Here is a 16,438-nt window from a genome sequence, read left to right as displayed (position 1 = left end):
TTCCTGAGAAACTCTGAGGTCAGTGTGACCTCCATCATAAGCTAGATAATTTTTTAGACATGTAAAGTTAGATTCAAACAGTATTAATAAACAACAAAAAATAAAAATATTTTTCCACAATTCCCCTCTTTGGGCTTATTGAAGTCCAACATTCTTGTAGCACACTGCTGAGTTAAGCTTGCAAAGTTCATTAAAATAACTCAATTCAGTAGAGACGTCCTTCTAATTATCTTCTCTAGAGCATGTTAGAATTACTTTAAAGAGGGGAAGAGGGGGCAGCTAGGTGGCACAGTGGTTAGAGCACCAGCCTTGAATTTAGGAGCACCAGAGTTCAAATCTGGTCTCAGACACTTAACACTTCCTAGCAGTGTGACCCTGGGCAAGTCACTTAACCCCAGCCTCAGAAAAAAAGAAAAAAAAAAAAAAAAGAGGGGAAGGGATCAGGTTAGTGTCAAACTTCTCCATAATATATGGAAATTTTTCAGGCATTGAAAGCAATGATTGAAAAAAATTCACTAGGCTGCAAATTTTCACAAAAATGTAACTAACTTAGTTCAGCAGAGTCAAAATCTCATATCCCTTAAAGAAACAAATATTGTTAAATAGACTTTATAGGTAAACTAAGTGAATTGAAGAGACAATCATGGGGCTCTGCCTGCCTATGGGAATCTAGCATGGAATAGGAATTGGCCATAAAACCACAAAAGTGACTTTCCTGAAATGATGCTCAACCTTCAATCACCTTTTAGTGACCCTGGGCTCATTAAAATATTTTTAGTGTCTTTAGGCTCATTTTAATTAATTAGCATCACAGTCTACCATTACCCCTTTAAAGGAGATTTTGATGCCCCTTGGAAAAATCATATGCACACTGGATCCTTCTTTGTCTTCCCAGATTGTGGCTTAGGGTTTTGTTTTGTTTGGTTTGTTTTTTTGTTTGTTTGTTTTATCAGACAATCCTAAATTCTCTTGCCCTATAAAAGAACCACTGTCCTGGTTGTGGGGCTTCTTTTTCCCTTAGCCTTCTGGGTGCTTTATCACCAAATAAAATGCCTTTGATTGATTTAGAGATGATCTTGAACCTGAATTCTTTCAGATAAGACACTGTGACATACTCCCAATACTTCAACAAGATCCCATAACCTTACCCACACACAAAGTCCTAAAATACCACATAGATGCTCCCCCCCCCCCAATAGTAAGTAATTATCATTTTTCATTTTAAAGCAAAATATGGCAATGAAATACACAGCAGTATTAAAACATTGTGACAATATTCCTAAATAGTTCAATTCATAATCTAACAGCAACCACATTAAAAGGGTTGATTTTCTAATTATATAATTCTATCCTTCATTAGTATCATTTTTCAAATTAATGGCATTTCCTATATAATGATTTTTCCATAATCACAATACAAGAAAAAATTAGGTGCTTATCAGTAACATAAAATATTATGGATTTTTAAAACACAACACAAAGCTTTTTGCTAGTCAAATTACACTGTAATGCCAGAGAAACTGAGGCAAGATAGAGATCAGAAAGTTTTTAATATTTTATTAATTGGAGAGTTTAATTGACTGGACAGGACTCTTGTCTCAAAGTATCCAGTGATGAATGGGGGAATGACAAACCCTTTTATAGCTTTCAAACAAAGAAAAGAACAAGAGTGGTTAAAGTTCTTACAGAACCTTTTGATTCTGACACAATGGGGAGAGCAATAAAATCTTACTGAAAACCAGAGTCAGGATGTTTGAATAAACAGAAATAAGGATGTCAATTGAAGCATCCTGGATGATCTTATCTCTCAGAATATTTTAGAGGGACAATGTCAAAAATTCTTTGAAGGCAGAGGGAGCTAAGAGCCAGGATGTCTGATCTGCTCCTCATCTCCCATTGACAATTTATAACCTTAGAGCAAATGGTCCTCAGTCTTAATGAACCAGGGGGATTTTACAACCAACTTAAGGGGACTGAGGCAGAACAGTTAAGGAAACTGAGATAGAACAATTCAGGGAAACTCAGTAAGGACAATAAGGGAAATTAGTGCAGGGAAACTGAGGTAGAACAGTTCAAGGAGACTGTGTCATAACAATACCAATTCAATTTAAGGAATTTCTAAATCTTGTTATATAGAAAATCATCTCATCATTCTATCAGTTTTTCACTCTATACCAATCACATTCAAAATCAATTTAGGAGAATGCTACTTAATAATAGTTAACATTTATATAGCACTTACCATGTGCCAGACAATGTGTTAAGCACTTTGATGCAACAACCAGAAGAAGTAGATATATTATTTTCCCCATTTTATAGAGAAAGAAAGTGATCAAACAGATACTGTGTGAGATTAGATTTGAACTCAGGTTTTCCTAATCCATACAGTTTCCAAACACATCACTTCAGTGCCAAATAACAAATGTATTTTGTATTAAGTTCTGATTTACCACAATAATCTTAATTGGAGAACACATATAACTTTAAAAGAGACCATATTATGACTAAGTTTCTGGACAAATTTCAATCAAATCAAATCTGGATTTACAAGCATAAGTAGTAACATTCAAAACCTCAGTTTTCCCAAGGACTGTTAGCTGCAGGACCTCAAATTATGGAGGTCTTTGTTTTCAGTTAGCTCATTTTCAAAGATTTATGGTAGCAGTCTTACATTCTCATCCCATGATGAGGGAACTCAGGAGGCTAAATACTGGGACATCCCTTCCAATTGTCATTCAAAGACAGAATTTTAGTATACTGCATTCAAATGATTCCATGCTGCACATTTATTTCTAGAAGTTATTTGTTAAAAGTTGTAACTGAATATAATATTGTCTATCTGAAATTGCTAACAGGCATTCTCCAAAAATGTTTTTTCATTTCCTTATCTCAATAATAATTAAGAAAACCTTACCCAAACTTCTTTCCAAAACTTTTTTTTTTATTTCTTTATCTTTGTTTAATGTTTCCCATTCTCTTCTTACTTCTACATACTTAAACTTTCTTTCTTCCAGCAATCTTTAAAACCTTACAACTTCAAAATTGCATCATTCTTATTGTACTCTGATTCAACACTTCACTTTATTTTCGCTACTTTTGAAAGTCTATCATTTCCTTTCACTTCCCAATCATATACTAATACTAATACTCCACTGAATCACTCCTCTACAGATCTCTTCTACAATACCAATTAATTGCTAAACTTTTACTTCTCCAATTACATAGTTTATTTCAGTTTAGGTGAGTTTATAACTGATTTATCTAAACTAAACAATGAATGACTATTGAATCATTTCAAACTAGTTTCAGATTTGTTTATTTCTGATTCCTGGATCACCTTTCTAATAAAGAAAAAAAAATGCACTTATTGCCTTGCATAAAGGAGAGAGAGTAATAGAGAGGATGCCCTGTGTTTAATCTTAATCCTAGCAGCAAACCTCCCAAAAATTCATCCGAATTTTTCAGCAGGGGGGGCAGCTAGCAAATAAGAAATGAGTTCAAATCCACTCTCAGACACTACACTTAACCTTTACTAGCTGTGACCCTGGACACTTAACCCCAGTTGCCTCACACACACACCCCTAAAAATTTCAGCAGCCATAAAACAAAAACAATATAAAACCTATAAACAATAATTTAAAAATTTACATAAAGATAGCACGTTCCAGTCACAGATTTAGCCTCTAGTTAGTTTACAATGCCACGAATTTCTACAAATTGAGAAATATATCTCTGTGAGCTCTAAGGTGCTTAGGGTTATGTTGATAGAAAGAAAGAAAATAAAATTGCAGTTGTATTTACCTTGGCTATTTTTGAAGAAGACCATCCAATCCCTCATAAAGACTGTTATACATAATTGCGGAAAGTTAGATGGCCAGGAAAAAAATGATGAAATCTTATACTTAAATAGCTTTTAGCTCTTAGACTTGCTCTTACTGATCTTTTAATTAAACTTTCATTGGGGGATAAGGAGGAAAACTGAAAGTTTACTTCCTTTCTATCTTCTCTAACCTGGGTTTGGTCATAAGTGAATGAACATAGGATTAATGTTGAGAGACTGGTTTGACTGGTTCATCAAGGTTCCTCAATCAAGTAAATGGGTATGAGGGCAAGACAATACAGAAATATCTTATAAAGGATCTGGTCCTTTCCTGAAAGATCATGAGGTTTAACCGGTGCCCCTCACTTGAGAGTCTCAGATCATAATGCATGTTCAGGAGCATATGGGGGCATCTATTTGTTAGTTTGAGAATGAAGTATCTTAGGAGGATTTAAGGGAGAAATACAGAAAGGAAGGAAAAAAAAGAGAGAGAGAGAAAACTGACAAAGGTCAAATTTTAACTGAATACAGTGCTTCCTCTAGAGTCTTCTGGTCCAAGGAAATTACAAATATATAGCTCAGGACAGTTTAGTTAATTCTAATCCATCTGAGCGCCTGGGTTAAAATCAAATACAATTCCTTAATTTTCTAGAGACTTAGAGTGAGCTCTCTGTTCTGATCTTCTTACTCTAGGATTGTGACTGTGTTTGACCTGAATTCAGTGGTACTTACCTGGTTCTCAACATATCTGATTTAATTCTATGCTTTTTGGTCCTACCCATGCTCAATTTTCAAATCACAGAGACTTATTTAGTTTTAGTGGTCTTGAAGAACCTTCTGGTTTGCTAACCAACCAAAAAAGAATCCCACTTCTGCCACAATAATTATTGGTAATTGTGGGTGGAGTGACAACCTCAAAACCTCAAATAATTTTAAAAACAATTTTATTATGTCATTTGACAAAGAAGGGAACCAGAAAAATGTGTGGCTCTCTCTTTGAGTCTTTGTGAGGCTATATCAAAAAGAGTATAAGGAAAGTTGCCTGATTGGCATAGGCAGTAGGATAGTTTGAGATGTATATCAGCAGGTTGTTATAAACATTCAAATTTCAGGAATACATAACACAAATTTTGTGTGAACTCAAAACAAGATCTAAATGGGATCTAAACATTCCCTACAACCATCTGACTTTCTGAACATCTCAGGTCAGCTGACCACTACCATAAACTTTGACTTTGAAGATTGTCTAGCTGTATAAAACTAGTAAAAAATGTTTTCCCACAAAGGGTGAGGGGACAAAAGGCTAGAGATGTCTATTCTGCCTCCCATTCACACACACACACACACACATATATATATATATATATATTTTTATATATATATATATATTTACAAGATATATGCATGGGTAATTTTTCAGCCTTGACAATTGCAAAACCTTTTGTCCCAACTTTTCCCCTCCTTCATCCCACCCCTTCCCCCAGATGGAAGGTTAACCAATACATGTTAAATATGTTAAAGTATAAGTTAGATACAATATATGTATACATGTCCCTACAGTTATTTTGCTGTATAAAAAGAATTGGACTTTGAAATAGTGTAAAATTAGCCTGTGAAGGAAATCAAAAATGCAGGTGGACAAAAATAGTTGAACTCAACTGAATTAAATTAATGTGTTTGAGTGTGGTTTGTTGAATATATTCTCAGATTTTATGATTATTTTTGCGGAACTGTTTTTTCCTCTTTGAATGGCTCAGTATGTAGAAAATAATATATTCAGGAAGTGAAATTGATATAAAAATAAAAGAGAGCAATACATACTTAAAATTTTAAATAAATGAATAAATGTGAAGTATTTAATTTTTTTTTTTTCCTACAAAAACCACACTGGATAAATGCATTGTATGTAAATATTTGAAAAGCTATCACTATAGAATAACACTGAGTCTGGGATGTGAAAAGAGATGTATTCTGTTCTGACTATTAGTTTGGGAAGAATAGCTTCCAAAGACAGCCTTCTTGTTATTTAAAAAAGAACAAAGACAGAAACAAAAACATGATTGGTCTTGCCAGATCTGAACCATGATGTTGCCAAGAATTAAGCAGATTATGCATAATACATCTGTAGAAAGACAATACTTAGTTGTATTTGTACTAAGTAGATCTGCTTTTGTTCTCCAACCATTGCTGCTACTTCTGGACTTGAATAACCACTCCACCAGGAGAAACTAGCTGAATGCACACATAAACTGATAATCTAGGCAGTGATAGTAAATAGTTTATAGTATAAGAAGAGAGGGAGGTATGCTAAATTCAATGAGAGGGCTCAGGAATCAAGTATAAGATTTGTCACATATGATTATAATGCCAGAGAAGCTGAAGCAAGACAGAGATTGGTTTTTAATGTTTTAATTGTGGAGTGTTTAGGTTAGCCAGCTAAATGGAACTCATGTTCAAAAATCATTCAACCTTGAACAACTGAGGGATCTTTTATAAAGTTTTTTAGCTAAATAGGATATATGACCTGAATATACAAGGCAGATAAGAGGGGTAAGGACACTGGGTGGATGGACAAGCTATAGTTCCGGGAGAGGAGCATAACTTAGTCCTGATAGGATGAGGGTCAAGATAAGAAGGTCAAGGGAGGAGACCATGAGGTGAGGGACAGTAACTCAAAAGGAGAGTGGATTATCCCAGTAAGGACTGAGATAAGGCACTTGGAGTTTTATGACTCAATGGTATTTCAAGGCTTCTTTTCTGACTCAATTCTCTTAGTCTTAATGGCAAGGGGAAGGAAAAGCTATAATAATTTTATTCAGGATATAGAGATTCATGACATGACAATTCAGGGCAAAACATGATAAAGTTTTAATGTGTAAGTAAGATTTACCTATAAGCATCTAGGTGGCCCAGGGAATAGAGGTGTCCCTGGAGTCAGGAAAAGTTAAATTCAAATCTGATTTCAGACACTTACTATCCTGGGCTGCTCCTGTTTGTCTCAGTTTCCTCATCTACAAAATGATCTAGAGAAGTAAATGGCACATCATTTACCAAGAAAACCCCAAACTGGGGTCACAAAGAGTTGGACAGGACTGAAAGGACAGAGCCTATGCTCTTTGATATCTACAAGATGTGGACTTCTTTGGGTTTAAATGGGAAAAGAAGATTAGCTAACAAAATAAACTAACAATACTTCTAGAGAAATGGAAAAATTTTAGCAATTGATGGAAGAATGCAAGTTCAGAAATACTTAATGGAAGAAAATCTTTGCTCCCTTCACCAGAAGAAATGGTTAGGGAGTGTGTAATGAATTCAGAAAATATATTTCATTTCTCGTCCTCACTCTGAGTCACTGACCATTTCATCAGAGAAATTAGACTAATACTAGAAAAACAAATATTTTGTATATATTTCTAAGGAACGAGAAATCAACCTCTTATAAATGAATTACTTGGCTTTATATAGTTGGCATTTAAGGTTGATTGCTTTAAATTTATACATGATATGGATTACAATTTAAATCCAGATTTAATTGTGTTTTATAAGTGTGTGTGTGTGTGTGTGTGTGTGTGTGTGTGTGTGTGTGTGTGTGTATTATTCAGAATAATCCCAGATCAATTTAATGAGCATCCAGGGTTAGTCCCTTGCCTGGACACATCTCAAAGGCACTTCTCATGGATTTAGATGAGAAGCATTTCCATTTGGTATTTTGTTGATAGGACATAGAAATCTTCCCTTCCCTAATTATTTTGAATATTTGAGGTTGACCTCAGAATAATTAGTGATTGTCAAAAGAATCAGTCTATCAAATATGAAAATATGTTTAGCAGAATTGCATATGTTTAACATATATTGGATTGTTTGCTGTCTAGGAGAGGTGAAAGGAGGAAGAGAGAGAGGGAGGGAGAAAATTTTGGAAAACAAGATTTTGCAAAGGTGAATATTGAGAACTATTTACATGTATTTGGAAAATTAAAACTATTATTAAAAAATAAAATTAATTGCAAAAATAAAAAAGAAGTATGTTACTAACATTAAACAATGTGTACATTTCAAAAAAGAATCAGTCTGTAAAAGTGAGATTTTAAAGGTTTTGTTCTATTACTCTCTGGATTTCTATTTGGTAGTACAGCAGAGTAAACCTTGTGAGGACATGAGAGTGCAAGTGTGAGTGAGATGGGAAGAGACAACCCTTTTCCCCTTTCCTTCCAAAAGTAAGTAATAGTGTACTCAGGAACTTGGCTTCCTCAAGATGACACTGATTCTCTGGATATCTTTACTAAAATAAAATGCACTTTTCCCTCATACTCATCTATATATCCTGTTTCCCCTGTTCAGGCTGTACCTATGTGGACATTATTCAATAAATTCTCCACTTTTGAGATTCTTGCACTTGCAATATATCACCCATTCCAATTCCAGCATCAGATTATTTTTTAATTTAACTTTATTAATTAATTTTAACACATTATTTTATGAATCATTTTAAGACAGAAAAATCAGAACAAAAGGGAAAAACCATGGGAGAAGAAAAAAACACAGAAAAAAGAAGTAAATATAGCATATATTGATTTACATTCAGTCTCCATAGTTCTTATCCTGAGTGCAGATGACATTTTCTATCTAAAATCTATTGGTATTGCTTTGAATTATTGCACCACAGAAAAGAAACAAGACTTTCATAGCTGATCATGATACATTCTTGCTGTTATTGTTTAAAATGTATTCCTGATTTTGCTTGTTTCACTCAGCATCAGTTCATGTAAGTTCCAGGCCTTCTTAAAATCAACTTGTTCATCATTTTTTATAGAACAATAATGTTCCATATACCAGAACATATTCAGCCATTCCCCAATTAATGCTCATCTACTCATTTTCTAATTCTTTGCTATCACAAAAAGAGCTGCTACAAACATTTTTTGCACATGTGGGACCTTTTCCCTTCTATATGATTCCCTTGGCATACAGATCCAGTAATGGCACTGCTAGGTCAAAGGGTATGCACATTTTGATAGCCCTTTGGGCATAGTTCCAGTTTGTTCTCCAGAATGGTTGGATTATTTCACAACTCCACCAATAATGCATTAATGTCCCAGTTTTCCAACATCCATTCCAACATTTATCATTCTCTTTTCCTGTCATCTTAGCCAATCTGAGAGGTATGAGGTGGAATCTCAAAGTTATTTTAAATTTGCATTTTTCTACTCAAAAGTGATTTAGAGCATTTTTTTCATATAACTACATATGGCTTTAATTTCATCAACTGGAAATTGTCTTCATATCCTTTGACTATTTATCAATTGGTAATGACTTGTATTCTCATAAATTTGACACAGATCTTTATATATTTTAAAAATGAGACCTTTGGGGCAGCTAGGTGGCACAGTGGATAGAGCACCAGCCCTGAAGTCAGGAGGAGCTGAGTTCAAATCTGGTCTCAGACACTTAACACTTCCTAGCTGTGTGACCCTGGGCAAGTCACTTAACCCCAGCCTTGGGGGGGGAGGGGGAGAATGAGACCTTTATCAGAAATACTGTATGTAAAAATTTTCCCCAGCTTTCTACTTCCCTTTTAATCTTGTTTCTATTGGTTTGTTTGTGCAAAACCTTTTTAATTTAATTTAATCAAAATTTTCTATTTTACCTTATGTAATGTTCTCTAGTTCTTCTTTGGTCATAAATTCCTCTTCTTCAAAAATCTGATAGGTAAATCATCCCTTGTTCTCCAAATTTGTTTATGGCATTCTTCTTTATGCCCAAATTGTGTATCCATTTTGACCTTATTTTGGTATGTGGTATAAAATGTAGGTCTATGCCAAGTTTTTGGCATATTATTTTCCAGTTTTCCTAGAAATTTTTGTTAATTAATGATTTCTTAACCCAGAAGCTGCAGTTTGGGGGTTTATAAAACACTAAATTAGTATAAGCATTATTGTGTTGTGTGTATGCAATCTATTCCATTGATCCACCATACTTAGCCATTATCAAATGGTTTTGATGACTTCTTCTTTGTTATATAGTTTTAGGTATAATGCTGCTAAGCATATGTATTTTTTTTACATTAATTCTTTTGATATTCTTGACCTTTTGTTCTTCCATATGAATTTTGTTATTTTTCCTAGCACTATAAAAAAATTTATTTTTTTTTTGCCAGTTTGGTGTGATACTGAGCAAGTAAACAAATGTAGGCAGAATTGTCATTGTTATTACATTACCTCAGCTTGTTCACAACCAATTGGTATTTCTCTAATTGTTTAGATCTGACTTTATTTGTGTGAAAAGTGTTTTATAATTGTGTTCAAATAGTTCTTGAGTTTGTCTTCACAGTAGATTCCCAGATATTTTTTGTCTATAATTATTTTAAATGGAATTTTTATTTGTATCTCTTCCTGATGGGCTTTGTCAGTAATATGTAAAAAATATTTTTGATTTGATGTGGGTTTATTTTATATCCTGCAACTTTGATAAAATTGTGAATTATTTCCAGTAGATAAAAAAAATATTTTTATGATTTGTGTGGATTTATTTTATATCCTGAAACTTTGGTAAAACTGTGAATTGTTTCCAGTAGATTTTTGGATGATTTTCTAGGATTCTCTAAATATATCATCATATCATCTGCAAAGAGTAATAGTTTTATCTCCTCATTACCTATTCTAATTCCTTTAAGTATTGTTCTTTTCTTATTGCAAAAGCCAACATTTCTAGTATAATAATGAAAAACAGAATCCTTGTTTCACCCTTGATTTTGTTGGGAATGCATCCAGCTTTTCTCTATTACAGATAATGCTTGCTGTAGGTTTCAGATAGATACTACTTATTATTTTAAGGAAAGCTTTCTTTATGCATCTGTTTTTTATTATGTTTAGTATGAATGGGTGCGGTATTTTGTCAAAGTTTTTCTGCATCTATTGAGATTATTATCTGATTTTTGTTGGTTTTGCTAGTGATAGGGGTAATTATGGCAATAGTTTTTTTCTGATATTGAACCAGCCCTGCATTTCTGGTATAATTTCAATACAATCTTAGTGTATTTTCCTGCTGATAAGTGTGAAGTCAGGTTAGCTCCCTGGAGGTCTCAGAATCAGCCAGAGTCAGGATAAGCAAAAGTCCTTGGTCTTTAGGGAGAGAAGTGAAGGGGATCAACAAAACTGCCACACACTCTCCACTGACCAAACTCCCCTTCTCATCTTCCTCCAAAGTGACTCTGGCTTGTTTTACTCCACCCCCTAATCCCTCCTACAATTATCTGTATACACCAAAAGATGGAGCCATAGTGAGAAGGGCCATTTTTCCAAGCTTATGCTAATAGAGTATTGTCCAATAGGTAATTAGCCTTAAGTGCTTGGTTGTCTGATTCCAGTGCACCTATTTAGAGTTTTAGGCCTTTACATCTCCCACTTTCTTTTGTTTTAGAACACAGGTAGTCACACCATCCCTGACTTCAAAGGGAGGTGAGAACTCCCAAAAGGAGATGATCACACCCCACCCCCCCCGACTTCTCAGGAAGGGAGGTAAAAGCACTAAAAAGGAGATGATTATGCCCTCTCTGACTTCTCAGGAAGAGAGATGAAAAACACCAAAGGGAAGTGGGGAGTCAAGCCAGACATTTAGAAGTTCTCTAAGGTTACCTATAGCTCCCACTTTCTTTTGTTTTTGGAGGAGTGTCTTAATGTCTCTGTTTCTCTTCTCTACTATTGCCTGACCTTGAGGATTAAAAGGTATGCCAGTAGTGTGTAAAATCAAAGCATAAGCTTGGAAAAAATGGCCCTTCTCACTATGGCTCCATCTTTTGGTGTATACAGATAATTGTAGAAAGGATTAGGGAGTGGAGTAAGACAAGCCAGAGTAAGCCAGTATAAACTGTGCACAAAACTGTGCAAAATATTTAAAAGTATATGCAGGTCCATTATCTGTTTTTATTGCTTGTGGCACACCCATAATTGCAAATGCTTGTATAAGGAATTCAATGACCACTTGGGCTGTCTCTTTTACTGCTGGTATTGCAAAAGTGAATCCTGAAAAGGTGTCTACCACAACATGGATAAAAGACAGATGAACAAAAGATTTATAATGGGTTACATTCAAATTTCACTGGGTCTCAAACCACGAGGGTTCTTCCCTGGAGGAAGTGTAGGAGCATGGAAAGGAAGGCAAGCTGTATAGGCTTTTACTATGCTCCTATCTTCCTCTCTTGTTATTGTAAACATATTGTAAACATAAAGTTAAAGCAGCCTGATGATATTTAAAATGAGATTCTTGGGCTTCCTGAAATAAAATAGTATTGGCCAACATGGTTAGAAGGCTATGTGCCTTTGAATTACCATAAAAAATAGGACATGGAAGTTCACTATGAGAGTGGACATGCAAGATATAAATCTTACCTGGATGCTTTCTCACTGGCTCTTGAAGTTCCTTAAAGAGCTGATATATATTAGAGACTATAAGTTTTATTTGGGCTGTGACAATTCTTTGTATAATACCTATTGAATAGGCTGAATCAGATATTATATTTATATCTCCTGGATAATAAGTAAGAGCTAGAATGATTGCATACAATTCATTCTGCTGAGTGGACTGAAAAGTTTTAACTACTCTCTTTATAGTTAAGTCATGAGAGTATACAGCACAAATATTATGCTTGGATGCATATGTAAAGATATTTGGTCCTTTAAGAGGAACTTTGGAAACCTTTTCTTCAAGAATTCATGGCCAATTATGTAATAGTCTGGTTATCTTTAATGGAGACCCATGTGTAAGATTTGGAGCTGTGGCCAATAAAATTTGCCACTCTGGGATGGTTTCACAGCATAAATTAATTTGTGCATTACTATAAAAGGTGTATATCTTGTCAGGTCTTATCCCAGAGAATTATATTGCTTGCTTAATGGTCTTTAATAAAATTCTGGCCACAAGCACTGGGTAAGGAGTAAGGCTTTGCTCTGATTGTGCTGGGAGGTTCACCCACTCTATCACACGGTCTCCTTGATGAAGGACTGCTGTGGGTGCCTCTTGTGTAGCAAAAAGTGATATTTCCACTCAAAAAGAGTGACTCTTTCAACCACATTGGTAAAGCCAGTTCAACTTCTCTCAAAGCCTCTTGAACTTCTTTTGTAAGTTGGTGTGGTGAGTTTAAAGTACTGTCTCCCCTTAAAATGTCATATAATGGTTATAATTGATAGGTAGTCAAGAACACTGGACGCATCCATTGGATATCTTCTATCAATTTCTTAAAGTAATTTAAGGTGTTTAGCTTCTCTGTTCTTAAGGAAAGTTTTTTGTACTATAAGCACCTTAGGGTATACTTCATATCCTAAATATTGAAAAGGAGCATGTCTTTGAATTTTTTCTGGAGCTATATGCAATTTGTAGTTCCTTAGTGTTTCTATGGTCTTTTGTAGACATGTTTCTACCATTTGTTCCTCAGTTGCACATCCCAATGTATCATCCATGTAAGGTAATAATATTACTTTTGGAAATACTTTTCTTACTGGAGTAAGAGCAGCAGCAACATACATTTCACACATAGTAGGGCTGTTTTTCATTCCTGTGGCAAAACTGTCCATTCATATCTTTTATGAGGCTCAGCTAAGTTGACCCTGGGCACTGAAAAGGCAAATCTTTTCATATCCTCTTTATCTAGAGGGATAGAATAGAAACAATCCTTAATGTCTATAACCCAAAGAGGCCATTCTCTAGGCAACTGAGTAGGAGATGGAAGTCCAGGCTTAAGAGTTCCCAAAGTTTCCATCTGTTCATTTACCTTTCTTAAATCAGTCAACAATCCTCCATTTTCCAGATTTCTTTCTTACAACAAATACTGGGGAATTCCAAGGACTTAGAGAAGGTTGTAAGTGTCCTTGGTCAAGTTGTTCCTGTACTATACATAATAAGACCAGAATTTTATTGCTAGCTAAGGGCCATTGTTCTATTCACACTAGTGTATCAGTTTTCCGTTGGATAGGAACACCTGAAAGTGTTGGCAGGCCTTCAACAGCAGCCCTGCCTAAAAAACTGAAGTACTTATTTGTAATCCTAATTGTTATAAAATGTCTCTTCCCCACAAATTGATTGGGATTTTTTCAACTATAAAAGGAGTAAAAACTCCTGTTTCATCTTCAAAAGTCCATCTCAAAAGGGTAGAACTAACTTCAGCTGCTATTGATCCTCCTATGCCAGACATGTAGGTGTCTGCCTTAATCTTTGGCCAGTGACTGGGCCAATTGGCACCTCTAATGACTGTATGATCTGCACCAATGTCTACCAATCCTTCTAATGGTATGCCATTTATATAATGAGTCTAGGTTAGTCAGCTGTCACAGCTGAATATTCCTGGATTTTGTTGCTTGGAGTCAGAATCTGGGCGACTATCACCAGATTGCTTTATTAGGCGTCTGTATCAGTAAACCTGATGCTACTACTTCTCTTGGTTGATAAGTCACACATTGTCTACCTGTATTAGTGACTGGGATATTATCTCCACATTCCCCAATTTCCCACATCAGTATATGAATGAACACTGTTTTGTAAGTACTCTCAGAAGGTGAAATGGTCAAGTCTACTATGCCTGGAGGCAAGGGATCCATAGGCTGGAGAGGAACAGATTTCACCTCTCCAGGGGGTATCTCAGTTGTCCCAGCTGCATACAACTCTATTCTCCCCAATTGTAATGCCTTTCTCCCATCAGCTTGCTTCTTGGCTGATTGATTGTGTAATCCCTTTCTCCCATCTGATTGCTCATGTCTGAGAATTGACCTTCTAAAGGCTCTCTGGGTATAGCATTGGCTGCCATCGTGCCCCAAGTATTTTTTGCCATGGGCCCTAGGGCTGGGCCCCTCATCCCATTTACCTGAATCAGTTTACATTCTGATGCCCAAAGGAAACCTCTTGGACATAGGGTTTTGGGTCTTGTTCTCCCACCCTGTTTTCTCACTCTGTCTCTATGCCAACATTGAACTTTCAGATGTCCTACTTTACCACATTGAGAGCATTGACAAGTCTCTCTGGAAGTTCCTTGCCAAAAGGGACCCTGTCTTCCCATGTTGGGATCTTGGGAAGTCTGCATCATAGCCTGGCTATAAAAGGTATTTGTGCCCACTGTGGCACAGCATCTTATGATCTCTAAAGGAGCATCCTTATATAGTCCTAGTATAATTCTTCTACAAACCTCATTAGCATTTTCTTTAACAAGTTGCCTTATCATAATTTCTGTTGCTGCATTTTCACCAATAGTTTGTATGACAGCTGTCTGCAAATGTCCCACAAAATCAGCAAAGGGTTCATTTGGCCCTTGTGCTATTTTTGTGAAGACTTCTCCCTTGTCCCATTTATCTGGAATAAAACACCATGCTTTGATAGCAGCAGAAGCAATTTGCTCATATGATGCTATGGGGTAATTAATCTGTACTGAAATGTCTGTATAAGAACCTACACCTGTTAGTTGGTCATAGGTGATTGGAGTATTAATTCCACTTTGACTATTTTGTTAGGCTTGTATCCTACAGAGCTTACTATATTCAGAAAGCCACAACAAGTTTTGTCCCGGTTCTAAGCACATCCTTGCTATAGATTTCCAGTCACTAGGGGTTACGACTTCATAAGCCAAATTCTATGATAACATCTTAACATAAGCTGATGTAGCCCCATAAAGAGTGCAAGCCTTTTTCAGGTCTTTGAGGATTTCTCTATCAAAAGGAGTGTATCTTCTACTTTCCTGACCTGAAAAGTTAAACTGTTGATTCACAGGATACATTCCTATTTTCAAATCAGCTATATCCTGCCCTTCTTCTGTGGCTTTAAGTAGTGCCTTTTGCAATCTAGTCATAGGAGGGGGTGATTGCTGGGGCGGGGGAAGGTGCTGGTGGTATCACTGCCTCTCCCACTATTTCTCCTCCCTCCATCCTGGAAAGTGGAGTTGATATGGGCATGTCAAGGATCTGCTCCATAGCAGAGTTGAAGCTGACTTGTGAGAGAGAGAATCACCATGCCCTTAAACCTCACTTAATTCCTCATGCCCTCTGGTGATATTGTCATTAATCTGTTCTTTATCTTCCTCTTTTTCCTCACATTTCCTCATTTGCTGTCCTTAAAACTTTTCTTATTTTTTATAACTTGAAGGATTCTTTAAGGCCAATTATATTATGTTATATATATAGAATGTTTCCTTAGAATTTGAATCAGGACATTTATCATTATAGTATTCACATAGTTGATCTCCTACTAGTTTCCAATTATCTGGCCCTATTTCTTCTTCCTTTAAGAACCAAGGGGATGTGCATTCTAATGTATCTAAGAGTCCATCAATCTGCTCCCAAGTTACAAATAAGTCTTGTCTCTTAATCAACTTAAATATGCTTTCTATAGCACCCTCTTGGGGTGGGGATGGGGATGAAGCTGGGGATGGGGGAGAATCTTTTCCTAATATCTGCCCCATTTCAGTTAGAAAAGGTTACTAGTTTAGCCCTTAAAAAAGTAAATTCCCTGTTTGTCTATAATATTCATCCTATTTCCTGGTCACCAGGGACTTCTTCAGTGAAATTAGGGTTCTTGGTTTACACGTTGGACGCCAAAATGTAAAATCCTTGTTAGCTCCCTGGAGGCCTTAGAATCAGCCAGAGT

The 16,438-nt window shown here is 35.7% G+C and overlaps 1 long non-coding RNA gene across 3 annotated transcripts in view; it reads right to left on the bottom strand.

Annotated features, from left to right (window-relative positions):
• LOC141561234 (uncharacterized) overlaps window positions 1-3,913 on the bottom strand; it is a 39,493-nt gene extending 35,580 nt beyond the window's left edge. For all 3 annotated transcript variants that reach the window (XR_012487995.1, XR_012487997.1, XR_012487996.1), the window contains exon 1: window positions 3,802-3,913. This is a non-coding gene — a long non-coding RNA (uncharacterized LOC141561234). The remainder of the gene's footprint in view (window positions 1-3,801) is intronic.
• Between the last annotated feature and the right edge of the window lie 12,525 nt (window positions 3,914-16,438).

This window comes from Sminthopsis crassicaudata, chromosome 3 (assembly GCF_048593235.1).
Source record: "Sminthopsis crassicaudata isolate SCR6 chromosome 3, ASM4859323v1, whole genome shotgun sequence".
NCBI lineage: Eukaryota > Metazoa > Chordata > Mammalia > Dasyuromorphia > Dasyuridae > Sminthopsis > Sminthopsis crassicaudata.
The sequence above is the reverse complement of the archived record's forward strand: the minus strand, read 5'-3'. Positions and strand labels throughout refer to the sequence as shown.